Source organism: Cricetulus griseus, chromosome 3, assembly GCF_003668045.3.
Source record: "Cricetulus griseus strain 17A/GY chromosome 3, alternate assembly CriGri-PICRH-1.0, whole genome shotgun sequence".
Classification (NCBI taxonomy): Eukaryota; Metazoa; Chordata; class Mammalia; order Rodentia; family Cricetidae; genus Cricetulus; species Cricetulus griseus.
In genome coordinates, this window is record NC_048596.1 from 109,390,235 (window position 1) to 109,403,024 (window position 12,790).

At 40.8% G+C, this 12,790-nt stretch overlaps 1 protein-coding gene and 1 pseudogene across 2 annotated transcripts in view; one reads left to right on the forward strand and one right to left on the reverse strand.

The window, feature by feature from the left end:
* The window catches only part of Me3 (malic enzyme 3), a 223,170-nt gene that overhangs the window by 157,344 nt on the left and 53,036 nt on the right, over nucleotides 1–12,790 (reverse strand). The gene's annotated exons all lie outside the window — the stretch shown is intronic.
* LOC100751697 lies at nucleotides 970–2,260 on the forward strand (annotated as a pseudogene).

A 12,790-nucleotide genomic window follows, 5' to 3' on the forward strand; every position in this document is an offset into this window, starting at 1 on the left:
TACCACAATTAAATGTTTTCCTTTATAAGAGTTGCCATGATCATGGTGTCTTTCCACAGTAATAGAAACCCTAACTAAGATATCATTCTTGACTACATAGTGTGTTTGAGGCTTGAATATATCCAAGAAGGAGACTAAAACAAAGCAAAAAATGCCCCCCACCAATTTGAATAAAACAGAGGCAAAGGACTTGAACAGACATTTCTCCAAAGACAAACAACTGGTCAACAAACACAGAAAAAGATGTTCAGTGTCATTAACCATTAGGGAAATGCAATTAAATGTGCCATTTCTTCACTTGTGTGAGGATGGCCATTGTCAAATAAAATATAACATGTGCTGGCTGGCAATTTTAGAAAGCTGGAGCTCTGCCTTATTGTTAGGGATGTAAACTGTTGCAAGGGAACAAAGTAAGGAGATTGCTCAAAAATGAAATAAAATAAAAAGTCTACTATATAATCTAACAGTGCTGCTCCTGATATTTTTTCGAATAGTTGAAATCAAGATCTGAAATAATATTAGCATTCTACGTGCATTGCAGCCCTGTTCACAACACCTATGATATGGAAACATTTCAAATAACCATTGATAAATGAACCAATTAAAAATATGGTGTGCATGTTCAACAGAGAATGCTGTTCAGCATTGAAAACAAAGGAAACCCTGCAAAAATTCAACAACATGCAACCTTGAGGTCATTTTGCATGGCAAAATGAGCCTGTTACAGCTGGACAAATACTGCACAAATGCACACATCTGACATTTACCAAATAGTCAAGCATACAATGATGGTTGCCATAGTTTCGGAAAGGATGAAATGGGGTAAAATTTCAGCTGTGTAAAATGAAATTCTAGAGATCCGTTGTACAATATGTGCACTTATAACAGCTCACAGTAACATTTTAAGTGTTTTATATTTATATGTCTGTAGAACATAGTAGTTTACTATGTCACAGAGAGTAGTACAAAATATGGAAGAAGAATACCCCTTTTCTTTATGATTTGGTGATGAGCCATGCCCTGGAGTGGCCCAGTTTAACTTCTCAGTGGCTTCCAGATGTAACCAGGCCTGAAGGAAAAGATTTCAGCATTCACCAGCTTGTCCTAGGAACACATAGGTCAGGTAAACAAAACCACCTGGTGATAGCCAGTGTCCAGCTCCCAAACGATGATGTTCAGTTTGATGCATCACACTATGACAGTGAAAAAGGAGAATTCGGAGGTATTGGCTCTTTCAGTGGGAAATTGAAATAGAAATCAAGATTAATCATGAATGAGAAGTAAAAAGGGCTTGATACATGCCCCAGAACCCTTGCATCATTGCAACAAAGACTCCATCCAGTGATGTGCTTGTTTTTGATTACACAAAGCATCCTTCTAAACCAAACTCCTCTAGAGAGTACAACCCAGATTTACGTCTCCGTGGACATCAGAAGGAAGGTTATGTTCTTCCTTGGAATCCAAGTCTCAGTGGGCACTTAGTGCTTCAGATGACCATACCATTTGCCTATGGGACATCAGTGCAGTTCCAAAAGAAGGAAAAGTGGTAGATGCAAGGACCACCTGCACAGGGCATGCAGCAGCAGTAGTAGAGGACGTTTCCTGGCATCTGCTCCATGAGTCTCTGTTTGGATCTGTTGCTGACAATCAGAAACTTATAATTTGGGATATTCGTTCAAACACAACTTCCAAGCCAAGCCACTTGGTCGATGCTCACACTGCTGAAGTGAACTGCATGTCTTTCAATTCTTATGGTGAGTTTATTCTTGCCACAGGATCAGCTGACAAGACTGTTGCCTTGTAGGATCTGAGAAACCTGAAACTCAAGTTGCACTCCTTTGAGTCACATAAGGATGAAATATTCACCTCACAATGAGACTATTTTGGCTTCTAGTGGTACTGATCATAGGCTGAATGGCTGGGATTTAAATAAAATTGGAGAAGAACAGTCCCCCGAAGATGGCCCATCAGAGTTGTTGTTTATTCATGGTGGTCACACTGCCAAGATATCTGATTTCTCCTGGAATCCCAATGAACCTTGGGTGATTTGTTCTGTATCAGAGGACAATATCATGCAAGTGTGGCAGATGAGAACATTTATAATGATGAAGACCCTGAAGGAAGTGTGAATCCAGAAGGACAAGGATTCTAGACATGTCTGCACTTGTGATTTAGACTCCTCTTGTTTTCTTCTGAACCCTGAGGTGGATTTAACATTGGTTTGAGACACAGACTTTGTTCAGCTATCCGGCTACAATAGGTGCCACCAACAATACAATTAGCCCAAGTCATGGGTGTTTTCTAAATCTTTACAGGGGGACTTAATTTAACAAAGCCATAGACTTACATTTAAATTTTCTTCAGGAATTTTTCTAGTAACAAACCCAGGACTAAAGTAGCTTCAGAAATGGGGCATATTATGTGTTGATTATTTTCCTTCTTAAGCTATATCCCCAAGTTTTTCAGATTCTCAAGAAAGAGGCCAGAATGGATAAGGAATTAGAGCCAAGTGAAGTAGGTGTCTGAGCCATGAGTATAAATATTGCAAGATGTCATTTTTATTCAGGAATTAGGTGAGATTCAAGTCATAGATTTTAAGGTCCTCTCACCTGGCTTTCCAGGATTCACATTTTCCTATGTAAACCAGACTCTTGGTTTCTTTAGTTAAGACCACACGTTCCTTCTTCCCCTTATATTTTTTGCTCATTAGTATATTTCTTGAGCTGTTTCCATATTATTCTTTTCCTTTCTGTGAAACGGTTTTGTTGTGTGCAGTTTTTTTTTTGTTTCTGTTTTGCTTTTTGAACTTGGGACCACCAAGTTGTAAGATGTATGTTTTTAACTGGCATGTCATATACCACTGGTGAACTGTCAAGTTGAGAAAGAGTGTATTGCTAGTTTGTATTTGTTTTTAAAATTAAATTAATCATTGATAAGAGTTGCTATTTTAGGAGTTAGCCCTTGACCACTATAATTTGATGCCGTCTCCAGTTTGGTTGACCTGTCCCACCATCAGGCCTGTTACTCTCCATGACTAGCTGTGTAAGTGCTTATAATGAAATAAGTTGCTTATCTATGAAAAAAAGTTTTCAACCAAAGAGAAAAACAATAAATTTCCTCCTCCCCCAAAAAGATCACTTTGGCTATAGCAACAAAGAGAATTTTTGGTGGGGACTAAGAATGTGCTGATGAATTGAGTTTCCTGCAATTGTCTGGATATTGAGATGGCAGCCTTGGTTCAGATAATGGAACACAGGTGGAGAGAAGTTGAAGGATAAATGTATTTAGAAATAAAACAAACAGGATCTGGTGAGAGATGTGCCTTGGGGTTGGATGAGAGAAACAGCTCAGGGGTTCAAGGAACATTGTCATTATAACTGTATGGCTAATGATGACATTATTCAGATGGGACACAAATGATAAGAACCAGAATTATTCTGGAGAGATGTTTCTCATATTTCACCTTATGTATACTGAGTTTGCTTTTGATACATTAGCTTAGAGATGCCCTGTAAGTATATAGGCATCTTGAAGTCTGTATGCATATCTTGTTCAGTTTTTATAATATTTTTCTTGAGATTTCATGTCAATGAAAAGAAAATGTCTGCTTGTTTTGCTCTGTGTCCAAAAGAAGTGTTTGGAGAAAGATATTGAACTAAGTGTTTGTTTGTTTGTTTGTCATCACTGTGTCTCCCCCAGCTTTGATTTATTCTGTAATGGACAGGGAAGGTACTTGTTTTGCTTCAGCCTTCACCCACTATTGGGCATTTTTTTTTCTGCATTCTTTTCCTGAATTGCTTCATGAGAAATAACAAGAATAAGGGGTCTCATTCATCACAGGTTTATGGTATATTCAGTTGTAGTAGGGCTCAGATAGCCACATTGAAGTGTGTGGGTTTCACACCACAGTGACAACTTGTAGGGACTTATGAGGTCAGCAGTGCTTTAAGCTGCTGTCTCCAGCTCTAATTTCTTGTATCTAATTTTAACATAACTGCTGCACTTCATAGCACTTCCGCTGACTGAAGTATTGCTTCAGGTGGGTGGATCAGGGATGCCATCCATAGGTTGTTTATTACTCATGTCTGCAGAGGACGTTACCAGGTAACCCATGAATGCCATAGCATAGACCATCAATGCGATCAACACCATGAAGCGACTCCGTTATTTAACCTATGTTTTATTTAGCACCTGTTTACTAGGTATAGGACTACTAGATGTGGGATACTGGTACACACAGCCCCACACCTATGGTAGTAGATAAGGGAATGTGCTTTTGCTCAGGAACCCACATCCTAGAAAGGTAATATGGAGAAACTGATGCCACTTAAGATAGTGAGCAGCACAGATACTGAATGTTCAGTGCTGTGGGACTGTAGAATACAGAGAAGTCATCTCCTTGGGGACTTGGGTATGTGTTTATGTTCTGAAAACATGCCTTTGAAATATCATCTTTAGACAGCTCTTCAAGACTGGAGACATGAGATAGAAAGCCACAGCCAGAAGAAGATTAGTTCCCTATCTGGGAGGTGAAGGAAACAGTGTAGTGGTGTCAAGCAGGGGGGATGGAGGTAGGTTCAGCCAGACAGAAATGAGCCAACTGTATTACTTTGGAGGCAATGGGGGTCCAGTGAAGGTGTTATAGTATGACCTTAGGTATGCACTGAGTAAACAGTTGATCAAAGGTAAATAGGGAGTCAGTCCAGCAGGCAAAATGGTCTAATTGTCACTCAGTCTCTTTGTAGAGGGCTGGAGAGGAGCAGAAACTAGAGGCCATGAGGCAGTAATAGTGTCTAGAAGCCAAGAGGCTGAGCTCAGGTGAATCCCAACCTGCTGGCATCATAACCTTGTAGCCTCTTGAAATGGAAGCAAATGAATTTTTGCTGTATAAGTCACATTGCCTGTGGCGTTTTTTTTTTTTTTTTTATGGCAACCTGACCAAATCAACACACTCCCCGTGAGCTAAATCTCACCATGGCTCAAGCCTGCCTGGATAGGGGATACAAGAAGTCTCCTGGGAACTGAGACCATGTTCTCTGGTTTTTATTTCTTTAACTGGCCCACCTTCTCCATCACTACAATTACAAAAACCATCACAGCCTATGCAAGAGAAGTAGAGATATTTGGTCATCTGATCAAGAATGTCACTAGGTTGTTTTGTCCAGCTTGTGGCTTTGTTATAAAGAAATTTCCAACTGGTTCAAAAGCCCACAGAGACTCCTCACACTGTACCAGCTCAGAGAGAGAAATATAAGCTTTTGGGAGGGAAAACATTCCAGCTCAACCTGCAATGACCACTGAGCTCTGTTGACAAGTACAACATGGGAGAATAATATTATGTACATGTAAAAAGAATCTGTCTTCAAGAAGAAAGGTCACTAAGGAAGTCAAGGAGCACTTTAGAGAATCCATGTCCCTTTGGAGGGAGTGACTTCATTACTACTTTCAAAGAGACATAGGAAGTCGAGCCTTAATTAATTGCCTTATTTGGACAAACAGAACACTGTCTGGGAATCTCACTGTAACCAAAAAGAAGACAGAGTTTTCACAGACAATTGCTGGATGTGATCAAGTCAGTCTCCAGATCTTAGATAAGCCATTTAGCTAAGGGTGGCTATGCTAAAACAGCAACAAGGAACCTTTTACCCAACTGCCCTTCAGATTTGGAGATCCAAGTTTTCTTGTTCATGCCTAGCAACAAGACAAAGACAAATAGAAAGCAATCTAGATTATCTAAGGAAACCTCTCCAGTTCAGTAAGCCCTGAGAGTACACTTCCTGGCCACTCCTCTGAGATGGGGTACACTGAGTGGGGGGACAGTCAGAATTTAGGAGACAAAGAAGTAACATTTGAGTCCTGGCTCAGCATGCAGCCTCAGGACAGTTACTTAATCTTCCATTGCTCTCAGAATGATCATCTATAAACCTGGCTTGCTATGGACTCGGCACAGAGTGGTTGTGAGGATTCAGTGTGACTGCAGATGAAAACAAACCAAATAAACAAAAAAACCAGAGAAGTCAGGTGGAGATGACGAAGGTGGGCTTGGCTTGCTGACAGGAAAATGACTCACTCCAGCACAGTTTCCTACTTCATGGTTACTGTGAGGAACGAGTGTGGAAGGTCAGCAGTTCCCCAGCCTTCCACCACTCACATAACAAAGGTGAACAAACACCTGCAATGGGCAAGAACTCTGCACAAAGCAAACTCCTTTCTCCAGGCACTGGCAGAGTTCTTCCCAACAGGTTGAGAATTTTAACACATATCATAAAGGGATCTCTTGATGCTTTGGAGGCTTTCTTAAAAGTGTCACATGCCACAATTGTAGTAAGATAAAAATATTAACCAGTACTCCCCATTTTGGCTTTATGATTAATATTTTACAAGACAACACTGTTGCATATAACATGTGAGTCTTACACAGGCTTTGGGACTCCACACACAGCTTTGAAACTGGATCATGAGCCTACTGCCATGTTCCTAAGTTTAACTGAATTCCTAAGTTACAGATAATTTAGACAAAGCACATACTGGAAAAATTGAAAAAAATAATGACTTTCCTCATTATCTAGACATAAATCATTTTGAACTATTTTCTCTCAGTCCTTTTTCTATGTCAATTTAAAGAAACCATAAAAGCAAAACCTTAGTTTAAACAAAGTTCAGATCATCCTGGATGCAAAATTTCATATTCATCTTTTTCTCCACTTACAATTAAATGGTTAATGCTTTCTTATACTAAAATTCAAAGCATTATTAAAAACCCAAACCAAACAAAAAGACTGAACAAAACAAAATAAAACCAAATATTTTACCCAAGTATGTAACATGTAACCGAAGTGACTTCGTTTTCTAGATACATATATCTAGAGCTTATTTTGCATGGCATACTGTTTTAGGCACTTTTGATTTCATGAGTAGATATGATCATTATCTTTACTTGACAGATAAAGAAATTGAACCTAGGGAAATAAGTACTTGTGTAGCCAGGATCTGATTCCTTGGAGTCTGCTTTTTGAGTCCATACACATAATACTATAACAAGAGAAGTTAATTGTGGCCAGAAAAGTACTTCCTTGGTTCAATGGGTTGGGTCAAGAGAGCCTTCTTGAGTGACTTTTATGAATTAGACCCTGTGCTGGTCCAAGGTCACCAAGCTGATAAATGGGAAGCCAGGAGCTCAGACATGGCTCCAAGTCTGCCAGACTGCAGGCCTTGTTCATTCTACTATATCCTTCTCAAGAAGTATTTTCTCATTGGAGCTGGTGTGTTAGGGGCTGGGTTACACAGGACATGGCACACCTAGAACTCATCTCTTTGGTGAGGACACCTGTGTCAGGGCTGCCTTTGAGTGGACCCCTCTTTGCACCCTCCATTTCCCAGACAGTGTAATGTGGTCCAGGTGACTCAGGATTTGCCTCGCTGTAGGCAACAAACAACTGTCTATAAGAATTCCACCAAGTGTTCTTATAACCCCAGCCTCTGGCATTAGAATGCCCCGAACTTCCAGTTATTGAAAACTCCTTTATGTTTTTTCTCTAGACAGCTCACACTGTACTTCAGACTGCTTTGATAGCTCCCCTAACAGTTGCTTTCATGTTTCAAAACCTATGAAATGACATTTTTGAAGGGTTTGTTCATTTTTTTCCTATGGAAAGTACATACACCCCATAATGTTTTAATAATAGTAACCAGATGGATTGAGGGGAATATGACAAGGGCTTTCTTTAGCTAATTTGAGAACATAGTGAATTTTGGTCTCTTTTGACTAGTATAAAAATGGTCAGAATAAAAAGTGCTTTATAAATTTCCTACTTGTGCAATTTTAATATGTTTATCATGGTCGGGTGAAATATATTAAAAGTTAATTCCTCTCCCTTTTTCCATTTTAGAAGTAAAGGTTCCAGGCTTTACCCAGGAAATCCCTAGAAAATATTTATCATTTAGGACTAGATGCTCCTAAATAATAATAGTTTCCACTTAAAATTTTGACAAAATACTTCCTAGTTAATATGCATGATCTGGCTTTCATCTCTCTGATGCTCAAAAGATCCCAAAAGACTTTAATCAAAGTTCTTATCTACTTAGAAAATCATACATTACAAATGCTGGAAGGGCCATTAATGTTCATCTGGTCTACCTTATTAATACTATAGATGAAGAAACAAATTTCAGAAAGGTTCAGTGGCTTTTAGACATAAATCTCATTCCACATGTAATGAGCACTGATTCTATCACTATGCCTTTATTCTGCCTCACTTTTTCTGAACTTTTCCACCATTTTCTTTACTTTTCCCATTTCCTTTGTCGGAACCAGACCCTGATGGTAATGAGAGTGGGCCAGGTTGTGAATAGCCAAATATGACAAAGGAGAACAAAAAATAAAGGGAAGGTTCTGGAATCTGCCAGCCAGAGAAAGTGTAGTCAACAAGTCCAGAGAAGGCAAGAAGCCAGGTTATGTCTGCAGTATATTCAGAGCACAGAATCTGTTGTCAGATTACATAAGTGTAATAAGTAGATAAGGTAAGCCTTGGTCACAGACACTCAGAGGAACTGCACCCAGTAACAGTGTTCCTCATCACAAGAACTGAAGTTCAGAGTTAAAGCAAGAATGTGACCGCAGGGGCCCAAGGGAACTGAAATACAGTCTGAAACACAGTTCCAAGGAACACATTTACAAGGTCAAGGCAGAACCAGAAGTGACCTTCTGGCTTATAGTTCTTTGGACTAATGAGAAAAAGTATGGAAGAACAATGGTTATCTAAATACATCATACAATGCCATGTGTTTCCCAGCCTTCTGTGTGTCCTGATGGGTCATGTGACAACTTCTAGCCAAATGACTGTGATGGGAAGCAGACTATGGCAACTACATATGTTGTTGTTAATGAGGAAGGGAAGGCACTGGACGTCCTAGAGAATAGACCTATTGTCAGTTCTGTTCTGTGACGTATTCTTCTGGAACAGGAACAGCCTTAGACATTGCATGACTTTTTTTTTTTTCTAGTCTGAGGACTTAATGACTATGTGGGAAATGCCTTTGATCAAGAAAGTATACCTTGCTACACAGGTACTGCCTCTGAGAACAAAGCAAGAGCAAAGACATTTCCTCTATAAAACCAATGTTATCTGCTATTACAGCAGCTTGTCTTGTTGGAAAACTAAAATAGAAAGGAGGGCAGCAGTAGGAAATTTATAAATTATATACACTAAAGCTGGGATTAGGCACAATGACAGAGATTGTATCTAGTATGCACATGCTAAAATGTGATATAAATGAAAGCACATTTACTTGATTGCAAATGTGGGTACATTTCCATTTATATATAGTACTTAATCTCAACAATGAGTGAGGCAAATATTATTATTCCCACTTGACAGATCAGGAAACTGAGGCACAGAAAGTACAGACAATTTCAGGCTGAGAAGATGACCTAATGGACAAAGTATTTGTCACGCATGCATCTGAGGACCAGAGTTTGGATCTTTAAAACCCATTCAAAAGCTGGGCAGGTGAGGCAGCCACCTGAAGTACCAGCATTCAAGAGGCAGAGACAGGGAATCCTAGCTAGACTAGCTGGGATCAACCAGATCTGAGTGCAGTGAGAGCTCCTGCCTCAATTAATAAAGTGCAGAGCAATTGAAGAAGACACCTGAACCAACTTGTCCTTCTCAAAGCACCTAAGCACATACATGTGCCCCCCACACATGCAAACACACATATACTACAGACATACAGGCATACACACATACACATATATTCCAAGAAGAAAGAAAGTATGAAATGTTCAGAGGACAATTGACACAAATATTCTGAATAGACAAACCTCTGGGTTTGTAATGAATGGCTGCAATGAGTAGTTAATAAATTATATTTAAATATAAGTTTTTATTGATTCTTTGGGACTTTCACATCATGCACCCCAATCCCACTCATTTCACCTTGGAGAGTCCACTCAAAAGGAAAACGAAAAAAGAAAATAATAAAAATAAAATAATAATTAAAAACAAACAAAATCCTCTCAAACAAGCAAGTAAACAAAAACACCCATTTTGCTCCTCCATCTTTCCCTCCTCTCCATCCCCTCCTCATTCCTCCAAGTGGCCTCAGTAGCTGCTGTGTATCATGTAGTATACCCGTTTGTCCAAACAGTTTTACTTGCAAATGTTCATTGCATACTGAGTTGTTGTTCAGGTTCAAGGCCTCTGGCTTTTGGTATGCCATCAATACTGGACCCCCACCTAAACTCCTCTCTGATATCCTGACGTTGCCCCGAATCATGGAGATATTTTGTCTTTGGTTCCATAGGACCAGTCCCTTCATGCACTCTAGCATGACATAGATGGTGTAGATGTTGGGGATTGCCAACACAAAGCCCTGGATGTGGTGTGTCTGGGTGGTAGCTTGGACCACCTCCACTGCCAGGTGGGGGGGTGGAGCCTGATTTCCCAACTGTGTGTGAGAGGCTCTCTCCTATTAGGGGTGGGGTCAGCTCTCTTATGGGGGAACAATTCTCCTGGGGCCAGTGAGGGAGTCGGGAGCTAAGTATGGCCTTTGTACTTTAACACATGGTTCAGCTAGGCCCCTGTGATAACACAGGCAATGGACATCAACACAGACCCCCAACTGTGGCAGTACCACAGACCCAGACATGGCCATCAGCACCAGGCCCATGGGTGACAGCACAGGCCACTCAGATTGGCATCATCCTGCCTACAGGGTGGCCCTCAGACATCAACATGGCCCCAGGTGGGGGCCGAGACCCTAATATCCACATGGCCTTCGATGGTAACAGGCGCCATGGATATCAACACAGACCCTGACTGTGGTAGGGCCACAGACCCGGAAGTGGCTCAAGCATGGAGGTCTCCATGGTCCCGGGGGCAGTAGAGGCCACTCAGATTGGGATGGCCTCTGTGATGGCATGGACCCTGGGCACCAACGAGGCCACATGTGGTGGCCCAGACCTCACGGCCTTCGGTAATTACAGGAGCCGTGAACATCAACACAGACACAGCTCTTATAGGGCTACTGACCCAGACATCCCTCCTCTCATCCTTCAGATCTGCCTCTCTCTACAGGGCATGAACCATTCTGCCTCTCTCCCCCATCATATATTTTCTCACCATATTGACATCTTATTGCCAGGCACTTCAGGGCAGGCCTGTGGTTTCTTCTCCCCACCTAGGACAAGCTGCCCCAGGCAGGTGTGTGTGTGTCCTCCTCCCACCCCGTCCCCAAGAAATTATTATTATTTATGTATCAGCTACTATAGTTAAAGCAAAGCCAATCCATTATATTTTTTAATGTAAAATGAACCACATTAAAGTTAATGGTTTGGTTAACATGAAGTGGAGTCACAACTGTGCAGTGTTACCTCTATCAGATTCCAATATACATTCATCACCCCCAACCCACAAAACAATTGCTTCTTATCCCGCCTATTCCCTTAATCCAAAGCAAATCCCAGCTCTAAGCTATCACCAATTACTTTCTGTGTCTACAAATTTCTCATTCTGATGTTTCATTTGAATGAAATTGTACAATATACAGCTTTTTGTTTGGCTTCTTTAATTCAGCATGATGTATTTAGGTTTATTCATGTTTTATCATGTGTTAGTGTGTCATTTCTTCTTATGGTATATCAATATTCTATTGTGTAGGCATGATGCAAATTAGTTAGTCTTTCATCTGTTGGATACTTAGGCTGCTTATATACCCATCTGTTGATTGACAGGACCTGATGCCCAGTGTGCCAGCCTGGATTCCAGTGTGTACCACCTGAGATTCCCCCAGGGTATCTGTATATGCAGGTTTACCACAGAGGCTAAACATACTTCCAAGTCATGAGGCTTTTGCTCTGAGAGTTCATGGTCATGTATTGGTCCTGGGAAGTCTTTTAGGACAAGGAAAGGGAATTACTTTGCCTTTCAAAGATTTTTGCTGGGGTCTCATTTTGTCACCAATTGTGTGTGACTTCTAGGCAACTTCTCTAGGGCTCAGCCACCCAACATATTAATCCTAGAGAGCTCTGAGTCCTTTTTTAGCCCTGATAACCAGTGACCTATACTTTCATGATACATTACATTTTGTTGTGTTTCAATGAAGTCAGTTTTCCCCTGAAGAATGGTTGCTTTTCATTGATAACATTTTATTTTCAGCTCTGTTTAACTATATTATTTTGAGTCTTTTTTAAAAAAGATTTATTTATTATGCACACAGTGTTCTGCCTGCATGTATGTCTGCATACCAGAAGAGGAAACCAGAGCTCATTATATATGGTTGTAAGCCACTATGTGGTTTCTGGGTGGGAACTGAACTCAGGACCTCTGGAAAAGTAGACAGTGCTCTTAACTTCTGAGCTATCTCTCCAGCCCCCTATTTTGAGTATTTGGAACAATTACATTTATTTAAAATTATGCCACACTGCCAGAGGAGCTAGAAAACAAGGAGGACCCCAAGAGAAGATTGCATAGTCCTTCAAAGAAGGGGAGGGGGACAAGAACCCCTGAACAAAGTGGGAGTATGGGGCATGGGTGGAGAGGAAAGAGGTGGGAAGGTGAGTGGGGAGGAGAACAATAGGACTGAGACAGGGGAGGAATAGAGGAGGGCAAGAAAGAAGATGCCTTGGTAGAAGAAGACAGTACAGGTATGGAAAGAGATCTGGCACAGGGGAAATGTTAGGGGATCCACAGGAATGACCCCAACTAAGAACCCAAGCAGTGGTGGAAAAAATGCCATAGATGCCCTTCCCCTATAATGAGATTGGTGTCTACCTTGGATAACATTCCTA